The sequence below is a fragment of the Equus caballus genome, chromosome 17, assembly GCF_041296265.1.
Source record: "Equus caballus isolate H_3958 breed thoroughbred chromosome 17, TB-T2T, whole genome shotgun sequence".
In the NCBI taxonomy this organism is placed as follows: Eukaryota; Metazoa; Chordata; class Mammalia; order Perissodactyla; family Equidae; genus Equus; species Equus caballus.
In genome coordinates this window covers 5,839,457-5,855,799 of record NC_091700.1, presented here as the reverse complement: position 1 = coordinate 5,855,799, position 16,343 = coordinate 5,839,457, and positions in this window count along the sequence as shown.

Sequence of the window (16,343 nt, the reverse complement as noted above, 5' to 3'; positions counted from 1 at the left end):
GCACAAGGCACTGGCTCCCCCACTCAAGGGGCGACAAGCCACAGACCAACTTCCATCCATCTCTTTAGGAAGCTGAGCAAGAACTCGCTTTCAACAGTGCTCCTTCTGTGTCCTGGCAACATCTCATACAAATGCAGCTGATATGCCATTTGTTTTCAGCGCTTAACTCGCAGATTTGGAACTTCTGCTCCTGCCACATTTCCAGGTTGCCAACCCGGCTCAGACAAATTGTCTACATCTTCCCCTTCAGCAACGGGGACGAGGCCCAGATGACTGTGCTTCCGCATGCTTAGCAGGAGCAGACAATAGGCTTTTTACAAACCGTCATTGTGCACTGGGTCAGAGAGTGTCAGAACGCACCTATGTCAGAAAGGGCCCTTTGCTCTCAGCCGTGCCCTCCATTGCTCTAGAGGTGGAAGGCACAAAGCACTGCCTCCATCCTTCAATTGGAGACAAGCCAGCAACTGGCCTGCTTCCAGCTCTTTAGGAAGCTGGGAAAGCACTCGCATTCCACAGTGCTCTTACAGCCTCCTTGGAACGTCTCATACAAAGGCAGCTGAACACCGTGTCTTTTCAGCCCTTAACTCACCAACCTGCAACATCTGCTTCTGCCGCTTTTCCACCTTGCCAACCCGGCTCAGACGAAATGCCTACATCTTCCCCTCAAGCAACTGTGCTGATTCCCAAATGATTGAGCATCCACATGCTTAGGAGGCGATAAACTGCATGCCTTTTTCCAACCACCATTTTACACTGCTTAGAGAGCGTCGGAAAGCAGCTATGTCAGAAAGGCCCCTTTGCTCTCAGCCATGCCCTCCATTGCTCTTGAGGTGGAAGGCACAAGGCACTGGTTCTGGATCCACCCCTCAATGGGAGACAAACCACATCTTGGCCTGCTTCCTGCTCTTTAGGAAGTGGATAAGAAACTCCCTTTCCACAGTGCTCTTACAGCGTCCTGGGAACATCTCATACAAAGGAGGCTGAACGCCGTTTCTTTTCAGCACGTCACTCGCCTGTCTGGGACATCTGCATCCTGCACGTTTCCACCTTGCCAAACCGGCTCAGACGAAATGCCTACAACTTCCCCTTGAGCAATGGGGATGAGGCCCATAGGATTGTGGTTGCACATGCTGAGGAGGAGAGAGACAATAGGCTTTTAACTAACCACGAATTGCAATGGTTGGGAGAATGTCAGAAAGCTCCAATGGCAGAAACACCCCTTTACTCTCAGCCGCGCCCTCCATTGCTGTAGAGGTGGAAGGCACAAAGCACTGCCTCCATCCTTCAATGGGAGACAAGCCATAAACTGTCTTGCCTCCAGCTCTTTAGGAAGCTGAGAAAGAACTCGCTTTCCACAGTGCTGTTACAGCATACGAGGAAACTCTCATACAGAGGCAGCTCAAACGCGATTTCTTCCCAGGGCTTAACTGGCCGCTTTAGGACTTCCGCTTCTGCCCCAGTTCCAAGTTGCCAACCCGGCTCAGACGAAATGCCTACATCTTCCCCTTAAGCAACGGGGGCGAAGCCCACATGATTGTGCTGCCACATGCTTAGCAGGAGCAGACAATAGGCTTTTTACAAACCGCCATTGTGCACTGGGTCAGAGAGTGTCAGAATGCACCTATGTCAGAAAGGGCCCTTTGCTCTCAGCCGTGCACTCCATTGCTGTAGAGGTGGAAGGCACAAAGCACTGCCTCCATCCTTCAATTGGAGACAAGCCATAAACTGTCTTGCCTCCAGCTCTTTAGGAAGCTGACAAACAACTCGCTTTCCACAGTCCTGTTACAGCAGACCGGGGAACTTCTCATACAAAGGCAGCTTAAATGGCATTTCTTTCCAGCCCTTAACTCGCAGCTTTAGGACTCCTGCTTCTGTCGCAATTCCACATTGCCAACCCGGCTCAGACGAAATGCCTACATCTTCCCCTGAAGCAACTGGTCTGAGTCCCAAATGATTGAGCGTCCACGTGCTTAGGAGGCGATAGACTGCACGCCTTTTTCCAACCACCATTGTGCACAGCTGGAGAGAGCGTCGGAAAGCAGCTATGTCAGAAAGACCCCTTTGCTCTCAGCCGTGCCCTTCATTGCTCTAGACGTGGAATGCACAAGGCACTTGCTCCCCCCTTCAAGGGGCGACTAGCCACACACCATCTTCCTTCCATCTCTTTAGGAAGCTGAGCAAGAACTCGCTTTCAACAGTGCTCTTTCTGTGTCCTGGCAACATCTCATACAAAGGCAGCTGATATGCCATTTCTTTTCAGCACTTAACTCGCAGATTTGGAACTTCTGCTCCTGCCACATTTCCACCTTGCCAACCCGGCTCAGACGAAATGTCTACATTTTCCCCTTCAGCAACGGGGACAAGGCCCAGATGACTGTGCTTCCGCATGCTTACCAGGAGCAGACAATAGGCTTTTTACAAACCGCCATTGTACACTGGGTCAGAGAGTGTCAGAATGCACCTATGTCAGAAAGGGCCCTTTGCACTCAGCCGTGCCCTCCATTGCTCTAGAGGTGGAAGGCACAAAGCACTGCCTCCATCCTTCAATTGGAGACAAGCCAGCAACTAGCCTGCTTCCAGCTCTTGAGGAAGCTGGGAAAGCACTCGCATTCACAGTGCTCTTACAGCCTCCTGGGAACGTCTCCTACAAAGGCAGCTGAACACCGTGTCTTTTCAGCCCTTAACTCACCAATCTGCAACATCTGCTTCTGCCACATTTCCACCTTGCCAACCCGGCTCAGACGAAATGCCTACATCTTCCCCTGAAGTGACTGTGCTGATTCCCAAATGATTGAGCATCCACATGCTTAGGAGGCTATAAACTGCATGCCTTTTTCCAACCACCATTTTACACTGCTTAGAGAGCGTCAGAAAGCAGCTATGTCAGAAAGGCCCCTTTGCTCTCAGCCATGCCCTCCATTGCTCTCGAGGTGGAAGGCACAAGGCACTGGTTCTGGATCCACCCCTCAATGGGAGACAAACCACATCTTGGCCTGCTTCCAGCTCTTTAGGAAGTGGAGAAAAAACTCCCTTTCCACAGTGCTCTTACAGCGTCCTGGGAACATCTCATGCAAAGGAGGCTGAACGCCGTTTCTTTTCAGCACTTCACTCGCCAGTCTGGGACATCTGCATCCTGCACGTTTCCACCTTGCCAACCCGGCTCAGACGAAATGCCTACATCTTCCCCTTGAGCAATGGGGATGAGGCCCATAGGATTTTGGTTCCACATGCTGAGCAGGAGAGAGACAATAGGCTTTTAACTTACCACGAAGTGCAACGGTTGGGAGAGTGTCAGAAAGCACCAATGGCAGAAAGACCCCTTTACTCTCAGCCATGCCCTCCATTTCTGTAGAGGTGGAAGGCACAAAGCACTGTCTCCATCCTTCAATGGGAGACAAGCCATAAATTGTCTTGCCTACAGCTCTTTAGGAAACTGGGAAAGAACTCGCTTTCCACAGTGCCGTTACAGCATACGAGGAAACTCTCATACAGAGGCAGCTCAAACGCCATTTCTTCCCTGTGCTTAACTGGCCGCTTTAGGACTTCCGCTTCTGCCACAGTTCCACCTTGCCAACCCGGCTCAGACGAAATGCCTACATCTTCCCCTTAAGCAACGGGGGCGAAGCCCACATGACTGTGCTGCCACATGCTTAGCAGGAGCAGACAATAGGCTTTTTACAAACCGCCATTGTGCACTGGGTCAGAGAGTGTCAGAATGCACCTATGTCAGAAAGACCCCTTTGCTCTCAGCCATGCCCTTCATTGCTCTAGACGTGGAATGCACAATGCACTGGCTCCCCCCTCAAGGGGCGACAAGCCACAGACCATCTTCCTTCCATCTCTTTAGGAAGCTGAGGAAGAACTCGCTTTCAACAGTGCTCTTTCTGTGTGCTGGCAACATCTCATACAAAGGCAGCTGATATGCCATTTCTTTTCAGCGCTTAACTCGCAGATTTGGAACTTCTGCTCCTGCCACATTTCCAGCTTGCCAACCCGGCTCAGACGGAATGTCTACATGTTCCCCTTCAGCAACGGGGACGAGGCCCAGATGACTGTGCTTCCGCATGCTTAGCAGGAGCAGACAATAGGTTTTTACAAACCGCCATTGTGCACTGCGTCAGAGAGTGTCAGAATGCACCTATGTCAGAAAGGGCCCTTTGCTCTCAGCCGTGCCCTCCATTGCTCTAGAGGTGGAAGGCACAAAGCACTGCCTCCATCCTTCAATTGGAGACAAGCCATAAACTGTCTTGCCTGCAGCTCTTTAGGAAGCTGACAAACAACTTGCTTTCCACAGTCCTGTTACAGCAGACCAGGGAACTTCTCATACAAAGGCAGCTCCAATGGCATTTCTTCCCAGCCCTTAACTCGCAGCTTTAGGACTCCTGCTTCCGCCGCATTTCCACCTTGCCAACCCGGTTCAGACGAAATGCCTACATCTTCCCCTGAAGCAACTGGGCTGAGTCCCAAATGATTGAGCGTCCACGTGCTTAGGAGGCGATAGACTGCACGCCTTTTTCCAACCACCATTGTGCACTGCTGGAGAGAGTGTCGGAAAGCAGGTATGTCAGAAAGACCCCTTTGCTCTCAGCCGTGCCCTTCATTGCTCTAGACGTGGAATGCACAAGGCACTGGCTCCCCCACTCAAGGGGCGACAAGCCACAGACCATCTTCCTTCCATCTCTTTAGGAAGCTGAGCAAGAACTCGCTTTCAACAGTGCTCTTTCTGTGTCCTGGCAACATCTCATACAAAGGCAGCTGATATGCCATTTCTTTTCAGCACTTAACTCGCAGATTTGGAACTTCTGCTCCTGCCACATTTCCACCTTGCCAACCCGGCTCAGACGAAATGTCTACATTTTCCCCTTCAGCAACGGGGACGAGGCCCAGATGACTGCGCTTCCGCATGCTTACCAGGAGCAGACAATAGGCTTTTTACAAACCGCCATTGTACACTGGGTCAGAGAGTGTCAGAATGCACCTATGTCAGAAAGGGCCCTTTGCACTCAGCCGTGCCCTCCATTGCTCTAGAGGTGGAAGGCACAAAGCACTGCCTCCATCCTTCAATTGGAGACAAGCCAGCAACTGTCCTGCTTCCAGCTCTTGAGGAAGCTGGGAAAGCACTCGCATTCCACAGTGCCCTTACAGCCTCCTGGGAACGTCTCCTACAAAGGCAGATGAACACCGTGTCTTTTCAGCCCTTAACTCACCAATCTGCAACATCTGCTTCTGCCACATTTCCACCTTGCCAACCCGGCTCAGACGAAATGCCTACATCTTCCCCTGATGTGACTGTGCTGATTCCCAAATGATTGAGCATCCACATGCTTAGGAGGCGATAAACTGCATGCCTTTTTCCAACCACCATTTTACACTGCTTAGAGAGCGTCGGAAAGCAGCTATGTCAGAAAGGCCCCTTTGCTCTCAGCCATGCCCTCCATTGCTCTCGAGGTGGAAGGCACAAGGCACTGGTTCTGGATCCACCCCTCAATGGGAGACAAACCACATCTTGGCCTGCTTCCAGCTCTTTAGGAAGTGGAGAAAAAACTCCCTTTCCACAGTGCTCTTACAGCGTCCTGGGAACATCTCATGCAAAGGAGGCTGAACGCCGTTTCTTTTCAGCACTTCACTCGCCAGTCTGGGACATCTGCATCCTGCACGTTTCCACCTTGCCAACCCGGCTCAGACGAAATGCCTACATCTTCCCCTTGAGTAATGGGGATGAGGCCCATAGGATTTTGGTTCCACATGCTGAGGAGGAGAGAGACAATAGGCTTTTAACTTACCACGAAGTGCAACGGTTGGGAGAGTGTCAGAAAGCACCAATGGCAGAAAGACCCCTTTACTCTCAGCCATGCCCTCCATTTCTGTAGAGGTGGAAGGCACAAAGCACTGTCTCCATCCTTCAATGGGAGACAAGCCATAAATTGTCTTGCCTCCAGCTCTTTGGGAAACTGGGAAAGAACTCGCTTTCCACAGTGCCGTTACAGCATACGAGGAAACTCTCATACAGAGGCAGCTCAAACGCCATTTCTTCCCTGTGCTTAACTGGCCGCTTTAGGACTTCCGCTTCTGCCACAGTTCCACCTTGACAACCCGGCTCAGACGAAATGCCTACATCTTCCCCTTAAGCAACGGGGGCGAAGCCCACATGACTGTGCTGCCACATGCTTAGCAGGAGCAGACAATAGGCTTTTTACAAACCGCCATTGTGCACTGGGTCAGAGAGTGTCAGAATGCACCTATGTCAGAAAGACCCCTTTGCTCTCAGCCGTGCCCTTCATTGCTCTAGACGTGGAATGCACAATGCACTGGCTCCCCTCTCAAGGGGCGACAAGCCACAGACCATCTTCCTTCCATCTCTTTAGGAAGCTGAGCAAGAACTCGCTTTCAACAGTGCTCTTTCTGTGTCCTGGCAACATCTCATACAAAGGCAGCTGATATGCCATTTCTTTTCAGCGCTGAACTCGCAGATTTGGAACTTCTGCTCCTGCCACCTTTCCAGCTTGCCAACCCGGCTCAGACGGAATGTCTACATCTTCCCCTTCAGCAACGGGGACGAGGCCCAGATGACTGTGCTTCCGCATGCTTAGCAGGAGCAGACAATAGGTTTTTACAAACCGCCATTGTGCACTGCGTCAGAGAGTGTCTGAATGCACCTATGTCAGAAAGGGCCCTTTGCTCTCAGCCGTGCCCTCCATTGCTCTAGAGGTGGAAGGCACAAAGCACTGCCTCCATCCTTCAATTGGAGACAAGCCATAAACTGTCTTGCCTGCAGCTCTTTAGGAAGTTGGGAAAGCACTCGCATTCCACAGTGCTCTTACAGCGCCGTGGGAACGTCTCATACAAAGGCAGCTGAACACCGTGTCTTTTCAGCCCTTAGCTCACCAATCTGCAACATCTGCTTCTGCCGCATTTCCACCTTGCCAACCCGGCTCAAACGAAATGCCTACATCTTCCCCTCAAGAGACTGTGCTGATTCCCAAATGATTGAGCATCCACATGCTTAGGAGGCGATAAACTGCCTGCCTTTTTCCAACCACCATTTGACACTGCTTAGAGAGCGTCGGAAAGCAGCTATGTCAGAAAGGCCCCTTTGCTCTCAGCCATGCCCTCCATTCCTCTCGAGGTGGAAGGCACAAGGCACTGGTTCTGGATCCAACCCTCAATGGGAGACAAACCACATCTTGGCCTGCTTCCAGCTCTTTAGGAAGTGGAGAAGAAACTCCCTTTCCACAGTGCTCTTACAGCGTCCTGGGAACATCTCATACAAAGGAGGCTGAACGCCGTTTCTTTTCAGCACTTCACTCGCCAGTCTGGGACATCTGCATCCTGCACGTTTCCACCTTGCCAACCCGGCTCAGACGAAATGCCTACATCTTCCCCTTGAGCAATGGGGATGAGGCCCATAGGATTGTGGTTCCACATGATGAGGAGGACAGAGAAAATAGGCTTTTAACTAACCACGAAGTGCAACGGTTGGGAGAGTGTCAGAAAGCACCAATGGCAGAAAGACCCCTTTACTCTCAGCCGCGCCCTCCATTGCTGTAGAGGTGGAAGGCACAAAGGACTGCCTCCATCCTTCCATGGGAGACAAGCCATAAACTGTCTTGCCTCCAGCTCTTTAGGAAGCTGGGAAAGAACTCGCTTTCCGCAGTGCTGTTACAGCATATGAGGAAACTCTCATACACAGGCAGCTCAAACGCCATTTCTTCCCAGGGCTTAACTGGCCTCTTTAGGACTTCCGCTTCTGCCAAATTTCCACCTTGCCAACCCGGCTCAGACGAAATGTCTACATCTTCCCCTTAAGCAACGGGGGCGAAGCCCACATGATTGTGCTGCCACATGCTTCGCAGGACAGACAATAGGCTTTTTACAAACCGCCATTGTGTACTGGGTCAGAGAGTGTCAGAATGCACCTATGTCAGAAAGGGCCCTTTGCTCTCAGCCGTGCCCTCCATTGCTCTAGAGGTGGAAGGCACAAAGCGCTGCCTCCATGCTTCAATTGGAGATAAGCCATAAACTGTCTTGCCTCCAGCTCTTTTTGAAGCTGACAAACAACTCTCTTTCCACAGTCCTGTTACAGCAGACCGGGGAACTTATCATACAAAGGCAGCTCCAATGGCATTTCTTCCCAGCCCTTAACTCGCAGCTTAGGACTCCTGCTTCTGCCGCATTTCCACCTTGCCAACCCGGCTCAGACGAAATGCCTACATCTTCCCCTGAAGCAACTGGGCTGAGTCCCAAATGATTGAGCGTCCACGTGCTTAGGAGGCGATAGACTGCACGCCTTTTTCCAACCACCATTGTGCACTGCTGGAGAGAGTGTCGGAAAGCAGCTATGTCAGAAAGACCCCTTTGCTCTCAGCCGTGCCCTTCATTGCTCTAGACGTGGAATGCACAATGCACTGGCTCCCCCCTCAAGGGGCGACAAGCCACAGACCATCTTCCTTCCATCTCTTTAGGAAGCTGAGCAAGAACTCGCTTTCAACAGTGCTCTTTCTGTGTCCTGGCAACATCTCATACAAAGGCAGCTGATATGCCAATTCTTTTCAGCGCTTAACTCGCAGATTTGGAACTTCTGCTCCTGCCACATTTCCACCTTGCCAACCCGGCTCAGACGAAATGTCTACATCTTCCCCTTCAGCAACAGGGACGAGGCCCACATGACTGTGCATCCGCATGCTTAGCAGGAGCAGACAATAGTCTTTTTACAAACCGCCATTGTGCACTGGGTCAGAGAGTGTCCGAATGCACCTATGTCAGAAAGGGCCCTTTGCTCTCAGCTGTGCCCTCCATTGCTGTAGAGGTGGAAGGCACAAAGCACTGCCTACATCCTTCAATTGGAGACAAGCCAGCAACTGGCCTGCTTCCAGCTCTTGAGGAAGCTGGGAAAGCACTCGCATTCCACAGTGCTCTTACAGCGTCCTGGGAACGTCTCATACAAAGGCAGCTGAACACCGTGTCTTTTCAGCCCTTAACTTACCAATCTGCAACATCTGCTTCTGCCACCTTTCCACCTTGCCAACCCGGCTCAGACGAAATGCCTACATCTTCCCCTCAAGCGACTGTGCTGATTCCCAAATGATTGAGCATCCACATGCTTAGGAGGCGATAAACTGCATGCCTTTTTCCAACCACCATTTTACACTGCTTAGAGAGCGTCGGAAAGCAGCTATGTCAGAAAGGCCCCTTTGCTCTCAGCCATGCCCTCCATTGCTCTCGAGGTGGAAGGCACAAGGCACTGGGTCTAGATCCACCCCTCAATGGGAGACAAACCACATCTTGGCCTTCTTCCTGCTCTTTAGGAAGTGGAGAAGAAACTCCCTTTCCACAGTGCTCTTACAGCGTCCTGGGAACATGTCATACAAAGGTGGCTGAACGCCGTTTCTCTTCAGCACGTCACTCGCCAGTCTGGGACATCTGCATCCTGCACGTTTCCACCTTGCCAACGCGGCTCACACGAAATGCCTACATCTTCCCTTTGAGCAATGGGGATGAGGCCCATAGGATTGTGGTTCCACATGCTGAGGAGGACAGAGGCAATAGGCTTTTAACTAACCACGAAGTGCAATGGTTGGGAGAGTGTCAGAAAGCACCAATGGCAGAAAGACCCCTTTACTCTCAGCCGCGCCCTCCATTGCTGTAGAGGTGGAAGGCACAAAGCACTGCCTCCATCCTTCAATGGGAGACAAGCCATAAACTGTCTTGCCTCCATCTCTTTATGAAGCTGAGAAGGAACTCGCTTTCCACAGTGCTGTTACAGCATACGAGGAAACTCTCATACAGAGGCAGCTCAAACGCCATTTCTTCCCAGTGCTTAACTGGCCGCTTTAGGACTTCCGCTTCTGCCACAGTTCCACCTTGCCAACCCGGCTCAGACGAAATGCCTACATCTTCCCCTTAAGCAACGGGGGCGAAGCCCACATGACTGTGCTGCCACATGCTTAGCAGGAGCAGACAATAGGCTTTTTACAAACCGCCATTGTGCACTGGGTCAGAGAGTGTCAGAATGCACCTATGTCAGAAAGGGCCCTTTGCTCTCAGCCGTGCCCTCCATTGCTCTAGAGGTGGAAGGCACAAAGCACTGCCTCTATCCTTCAATTGGAGACAAGCCATAAACTTTCTTGCCTCCAGCTCTTTAGGAAGCTGACAAACAACTCGCTTTCCACAGTACTGTTACAGCAGACCGGGGAACTTCTCATGCAAAGGCACCTCAAATGGCATTTCTTCCCAGCCCTTAACTCGCAGCTTTAGGACTCCTGCTTCTGCCGCAATTCCACCTTGCCAACCCGGCTCAGACGAAATGCCTACATCTTCCCCTGAAGCAACTGGTCTGATTGCCAAATGATTGAGCGTCCACGTGCTTAGGAGGTGATAGAATGCACGCCTTTTTCCAACCACCATTGTGCACTGCTGGAGAGAGTGTCAGAAAGCAGCTATGTCAGAAAGACCCCTTTGCTCTCAGCCATGCCCTTCATTGCTCTAGACGTGGAATGCACAATGCACTGGCTCCCCCCCTCAACGGGCGACAAGGCACAGACCATCTTCCTTCCATCTCTTTAGGAAGCTGAGCAAGAACTCGCTTTCAACAGTGCTCTTTCTGTGTCCTGGCAACATCTCATACAAAGGCAGCTGATATGCCATTTCTTTTCAGCGCTTAACTCGCAGATTTGGAACCTGTGCTCCTGCCACATTTCCACCTTGCCAACCCGGCTCAGACGAAATGTCTTCATGTTTCCCTTCAGGAATGGGGACGAGACCCAGATGACAGTGCTTCCGCATGCTTAGCAGGAGCAGACAATAGGCTTTTTACAAACCGCCATTGTGCACTGGGTCAGAGAGTGTCAGAATGCACCTATGTCAGAAAGGGCCCTTTGCTCTCAGCCGTGCCCACCATTGCTCTAGAGGTGGAAGGCACAAAGCACTGCCTCCATCCTTCAATTGGGGACAAGCCAGCAACTGGCCTGCTTCCAGCTCTTGAGGAAGCTGGGAAAGCACTCGCATTCCACAGTGCTCTTACAGCCTCCTGGGAACGTCTCATACAAAGGCAGCTGAACACCGTGTCTTTTCAGCCCTTAATTCACCAATCTGCAACATCTGCTTCTGCCGCATTTCCACCTTGCCAACCCGGCTCAGGCGAAATGCCTACATCTTCCCCTCAAGCGACTGTGCTGATTCCCAAATGATTGAGCATCCACATGCTTAGGAGGCGATAAACTGCATGCCTTTTTCCAACCACCATTTTACACTGCTTAGAGAGCGTCGGAAAGCAGCTATGTCAGAAAGGCCCCTTTGCTCTCAGCCATGCCCTCCATTGCTCTCGAGGTGGAAGGCACAAGGCACTGGTTCTGGATCCACCCCTCAATGGGAGACAAACCACATCTTGGCCTGCTTCCAGCTCTTTAGGAATTGGAGAAAAATCTCCCTTTCCACAGTGCTCTCACAGCGTCCTGGGAACATCTCATACAAAGGAGGCTGAACGCCGTTTCTTTTCAGCACTTCACTCGCCAGTCTGGGACATCTGCATCCCGCACGTTTCCATCTTGCCAACCCGGCTCAGACGAAATGCCTACATCTTCCCCTTGAACAATGGGGATGAGGCCCATAGGATTGTGGTTCCACATGCTGAGGAGGAGAGAGACAATAGGGTTTTAACTAACCACGAAGTGCAACGGTTGGGAGAGTGTCAGAAAGCACCAATGGAAAAAAGACCCCTTTACTCTCAGCCGTGCCCTCCATTGCTGTAGAGGTGGAAGGCACAACTCACTGCCTCCATAATTAAATGGGAGACAAGCCATAAACTGTCTTGCCTCCAGCTCTTTAGGAAGCTGGGAAAGAACTCGCTTTCCACAGTGCCGTTACAGCATACGAGGAAACTCTCATACAGAGGCAGCTCATACGCCATTTCTTCCCAGTGCTTAACTGGCCGCTTTAGGACTTCCGCTTCTGCCACAGTTCCACCTTGCCAACTAGGCTCAGACGAAATGCCTACATCTTCCCCTTAAGCAACGGGTGCGAAGCCCACATGATTGTGCTGCCACATGCTTAGCAGGAGCAGACAATAGGCTTTTTAAAAACCGCCATTGTGCACTGCGTCAGAGAGTGTCAGAATGCACCTATGTCAGAAAGGGCCCTTTGCTCTCAGCCGTGCCCTCCATTGCTGTAGAGGTGGAGGGCACAAAGCACTGCCTCCATCCTTCATTTGGAGACAAGCCAGCAACTGTCCTGCTTCCAGCTCTTTAGGAAGCTGGGAAAGCACTCGCATTCCACAGTGCTCTTACAGCGTCCTGGGAACGTCTCATACAAAGGCAGCTGAACACCGTGTCTTTTCAGCCCTTAACTCACCAATCTGCAACATCTGCTTCTGCCGCATTTCCACCTTGCCAACCCGGCTCAGGCGAAATGCCTACATCTTCCCCTGAAGCGACTATGCTAATTCCCAAATGATTGAGCATCCACATGCTTAGGAGGCGATAAACTGCATGCATTTTTCCAACCACCATTTTACACTGCTTAGAGAGCGTCGGAAAGCAGCTATGTCAGAAAGGCCCCTGTGCTATCAGCCATGCCCTCCATTGCTCTCGAGGTGGAAGGCACAAGGCACTGGTTCTGGATCCACCCCTCAATGGGAGACAAAATACATCTTGGCCTGTCTCCAGCTCTTTAGGAAGTGGAGAAAAAACTCCCTTTCCACAGTGCTCTTACAGCGTCCTGGGAACATCTCATAAAAAGGAGGCTTAACGCCGTTTCTTTTCAGCACTTCATTCCCCAGTCTGGGACATCTGCATCCTGCACGTTTCCACCTTGCCAACCAGGCTCAGACGAAATGCCTACATCTTCCCCTTGAACAATGGGGATGAGGCCCATAGGATTGTGGTTCCACATGCTGAGGAGGAGAGAGACAATAGGGTTTTAAGTAACCACGAAGTGCAACGGTTGGGAGAGTGTTAGAAAGCACCAATGGCAGAAAGACCCCTTTACTCTCAGCCGCGCCCTCCATTGCTGTAGAGGTGGAAGGCACAAAGCACTGCCTCCATCCTTCAATGGGAGACAAGCCATAAACTGTCTTGCCTCCAGCTCTTTAGGAATCTGGGAAAGAACTCGCTTTCCACAGTGCCGTTACAGCATACGAGGAAACTCTCATACAGAGGCAGCTCAAACGCCATTTCTTCCCAGTGCTTAACTGGCCGCTTTAGGACTTCCGCTTCTGCCACAGTTCCACCTTGCCAACCCGGCTCAGACGAAATGCCTACATCTTCCCCTTAAGCAACGGGGGCGAAGCCCACATGATTGTGCTGCCACATGCTTAGCAGGAGCAGACAATAGTCTTTTTACAAACCGCCATTGTGCACTGGGTCAGAGAGTGTCAGAATGCACCTATGTCAGAAAGGGCCCTTTGCTCTCAGCCGTGCCCTCCATTGCTCTAGAGGTGGAAGGCACAAAGCACTGCCTCCATCCTTCAATTGGAGACAAGACATAAACTGTCTTGCCTCCAGCTCTTTAGGAAGCTGACAAACAACTCGCTTTCCACAGTCCTGTTACAGCAGACCGGGGAAGTTCTCATACAAAGGCAGCTCAAATGGCATTTCTTCCCAGCCCTTAACTCGCAGCTTTAGGACTCCTACTTCTGCCGCAATTCCACCTTGCCAACCCGGCTCAGACGAAATGCCTACATCTTCCCCTTGAGCAATGGGGATGAGGCCCATAGGATTGGGGTTCCACATGCTGAGGAGGAGAGAGACAATAGGCTTTTAACTAACCACGAAGTGCAACGCTTGGGAGAGTGTCAGAAAGCACCAATGGCAGAAAGGCCCCTTTACTATCAGCCGCGCCCTCCATTGCTGTAGAGGTGGAAGGCACAAAGCACTGCCTCCATCCTCCAATTGGAGACAAGCCATAATCTGTCTTGCCTCCAGCTCTTTAGGAAGCTGACAAACAACTCGCTTTCCACAGTCCTGTTACAGCAGACCGGTTAAATTCTCATACAAAGGCTCCTCAAATGGCATTTCTTCCCAGCCCTTAACTCGCAGCTTTAGGACTCCTGCTTCTGTCGCAATTTCACCTTGCCAACCCGGCTCAGACCAAATGCCTACATCTTCCCCTGAAGCAACTGGGCTGAGTCCCAAATGATTGAGCGTCCACGTGCTTAGGAGGCGATAGACTGCACTCCATTTTCCAGCCACCATTGTGCACTGCTGGAGAGAGTGTCGGAAAGCAGCTATGTCAGGAAGACCCCTTTGCTCTCACCTGTGCCCTTCATTGCTCTAGACGTGGAATGCACAAGGCACTGGCTCCCCCCCTCAAGGGGCGACAAGCCACAGACCATCTTCCTTCCATCTCTTTAGGAAGCTGAGCAAGAACTCGCTTTCAACAGCGCTCTTTCTGTGTCCTGGCAACATCTCATACAAAGGCAGCTGATATGCCTTTTCTTTTCAGCGCTTAACTCGCAGATTTGGAACTTCTGCTGATTCCCAAATGATTGAGCACCCACATGCTTAGGAGGCGATAAACTGCATGCCTTTTTCCAACCACCATTTTACACTGCTTAGAGAGCGTCGGAAAGCAGCTATGTCAGAAAGGCCCCTTTGCTCTCAGCCATGCCCTCCATTGCTCTCGAGGTGGAAGGCACAAGGCACTGGTTCTGGATCCACCCCTCAATGGGAGACAAACCACATCTTGGCCTGCTTCCAGCTCTTTAGGAATTGGAGAAAAATCTCCCTTTCCACAGTGCTTCACAGCGTCCTGGGAACATCTCATACAAAGGAGGATGAACGCCATTTCTTTTCAGCACTTCACTCGCCAGTCTGGGACATCTGCATCCTGCATGTTTCCACCTTGCCAACACGGCTCAGACGAAATGCCTACATCTTCCCCTTGAGCAATGGGGATGAGGCCCATAGGATTGTGGTTCCACATGCTGAGGAGGAAGAGACAATAGGCTTTTAACTAACCACGAAGTGCAATGGTTGGGAGAGTGCCAGAAAGCACCAATGGCAGTAACACCCCTTTACTCTCAGCCGCGCCCTCCATTGCTGTAGAGGTGGAAGGCACAAAGCACTGCCTCCATCCTTCAATGGGAGACAAGCCATAAACTGTCTGGCCGCCAGCTCTTTAGGAAGCTGAGAAAGAACTCGCTTTCCACAGTGCTGTTACAGCATACGAGGAAACTCTCATGCAGAGGGAGCTCAAACGCCATTTCTTCCCAGTGCTTAACTGGCCTCTTTTGGACTTCCGCTTCTGCCACAGTTCCACCCTGCCAACCCGGCTCAGACGAAATGCCTACATCTTCCCCTTAAGCAACGGCGGTGAAGCCCACATGATTGTGCTGCCACATGCTTTCCCGGAGTAGACAATAGGCTTTTTACAAACCGCCATTGTGCACTGGGTCAAAGAGTGTCAGAATGCACCTATGTCAGAAGGGGTCCTTTGCTTGCAGCCATGCCCTCCATTGCTCTAGAGGGGGGAGGCACAAAGCACTGCCTCCATCCTCCAATTGGAGACAAGCCATAAACTGTCTTGCCTCCAGCTCTTTAGGAAGCTGGCAAACAACTCGCTTTCCACAGTCCTGTTACAGCAGACCGGTTAAATTCTCATACAAAGGCTGCTCAAATGGCATTTCTTCCCAGCCATTAACTCGCAGCTTAGGACTCCTGCTTCTGCCGCAATTCCACCTTGCCAACCCGGCTCAGAGGAAATGCCTACATCTTCCCCTGAAGCAACTGGGCTGAGTCCCAAATGATTGAGCGTCCACGTGCTTAGGAGGCGATAGACTGCACGCCTTTTTCCAACCACCATTGTGCACTGCTGGAGAGAGTGTCGGAAAGCAGTTATGTCAGAAAGACCCCTTTGCTCTCAGCCCTGCCCTTCATTGCTCTAGGCGTGGAATGCACAAGGCACTGGCTCCCCCCCTCAGGGGGCGACAAGCCACAGACCATCTTCCTTCCATCTCTTTAGGAAGCTGAGCAATAACTCGCTTTCAACAGTGCTCTTTCTGTGTCCTGGCAACATCTCATACAAAGGCAGCTGATATGCCATTTCTTTTCAGCGCTTAACTCGCAGATTTGGAACTTCTGCTCCTGCCACATTTCCACCTTGTCAACCCGGCTCAGACGAAATGTCTACATCTTCCCCTTCAGCAACGGGGATGATGCACAGATGACTGTGCTTCCGCATGCTTAGCAGGAGCAGACAATAGGCTTTTTACAAACCGCCATTGTGCACTGGGTCAGAGAGTGTCAGAATGCACCTATGTCAGAAAGGGCCCTTTGCTCTCAGCCGTGCCCTCCATTGCTCTAGATGTGGAAGGCACAAAGCACTGCCTCCATCCTTCAAATGGAGACAAG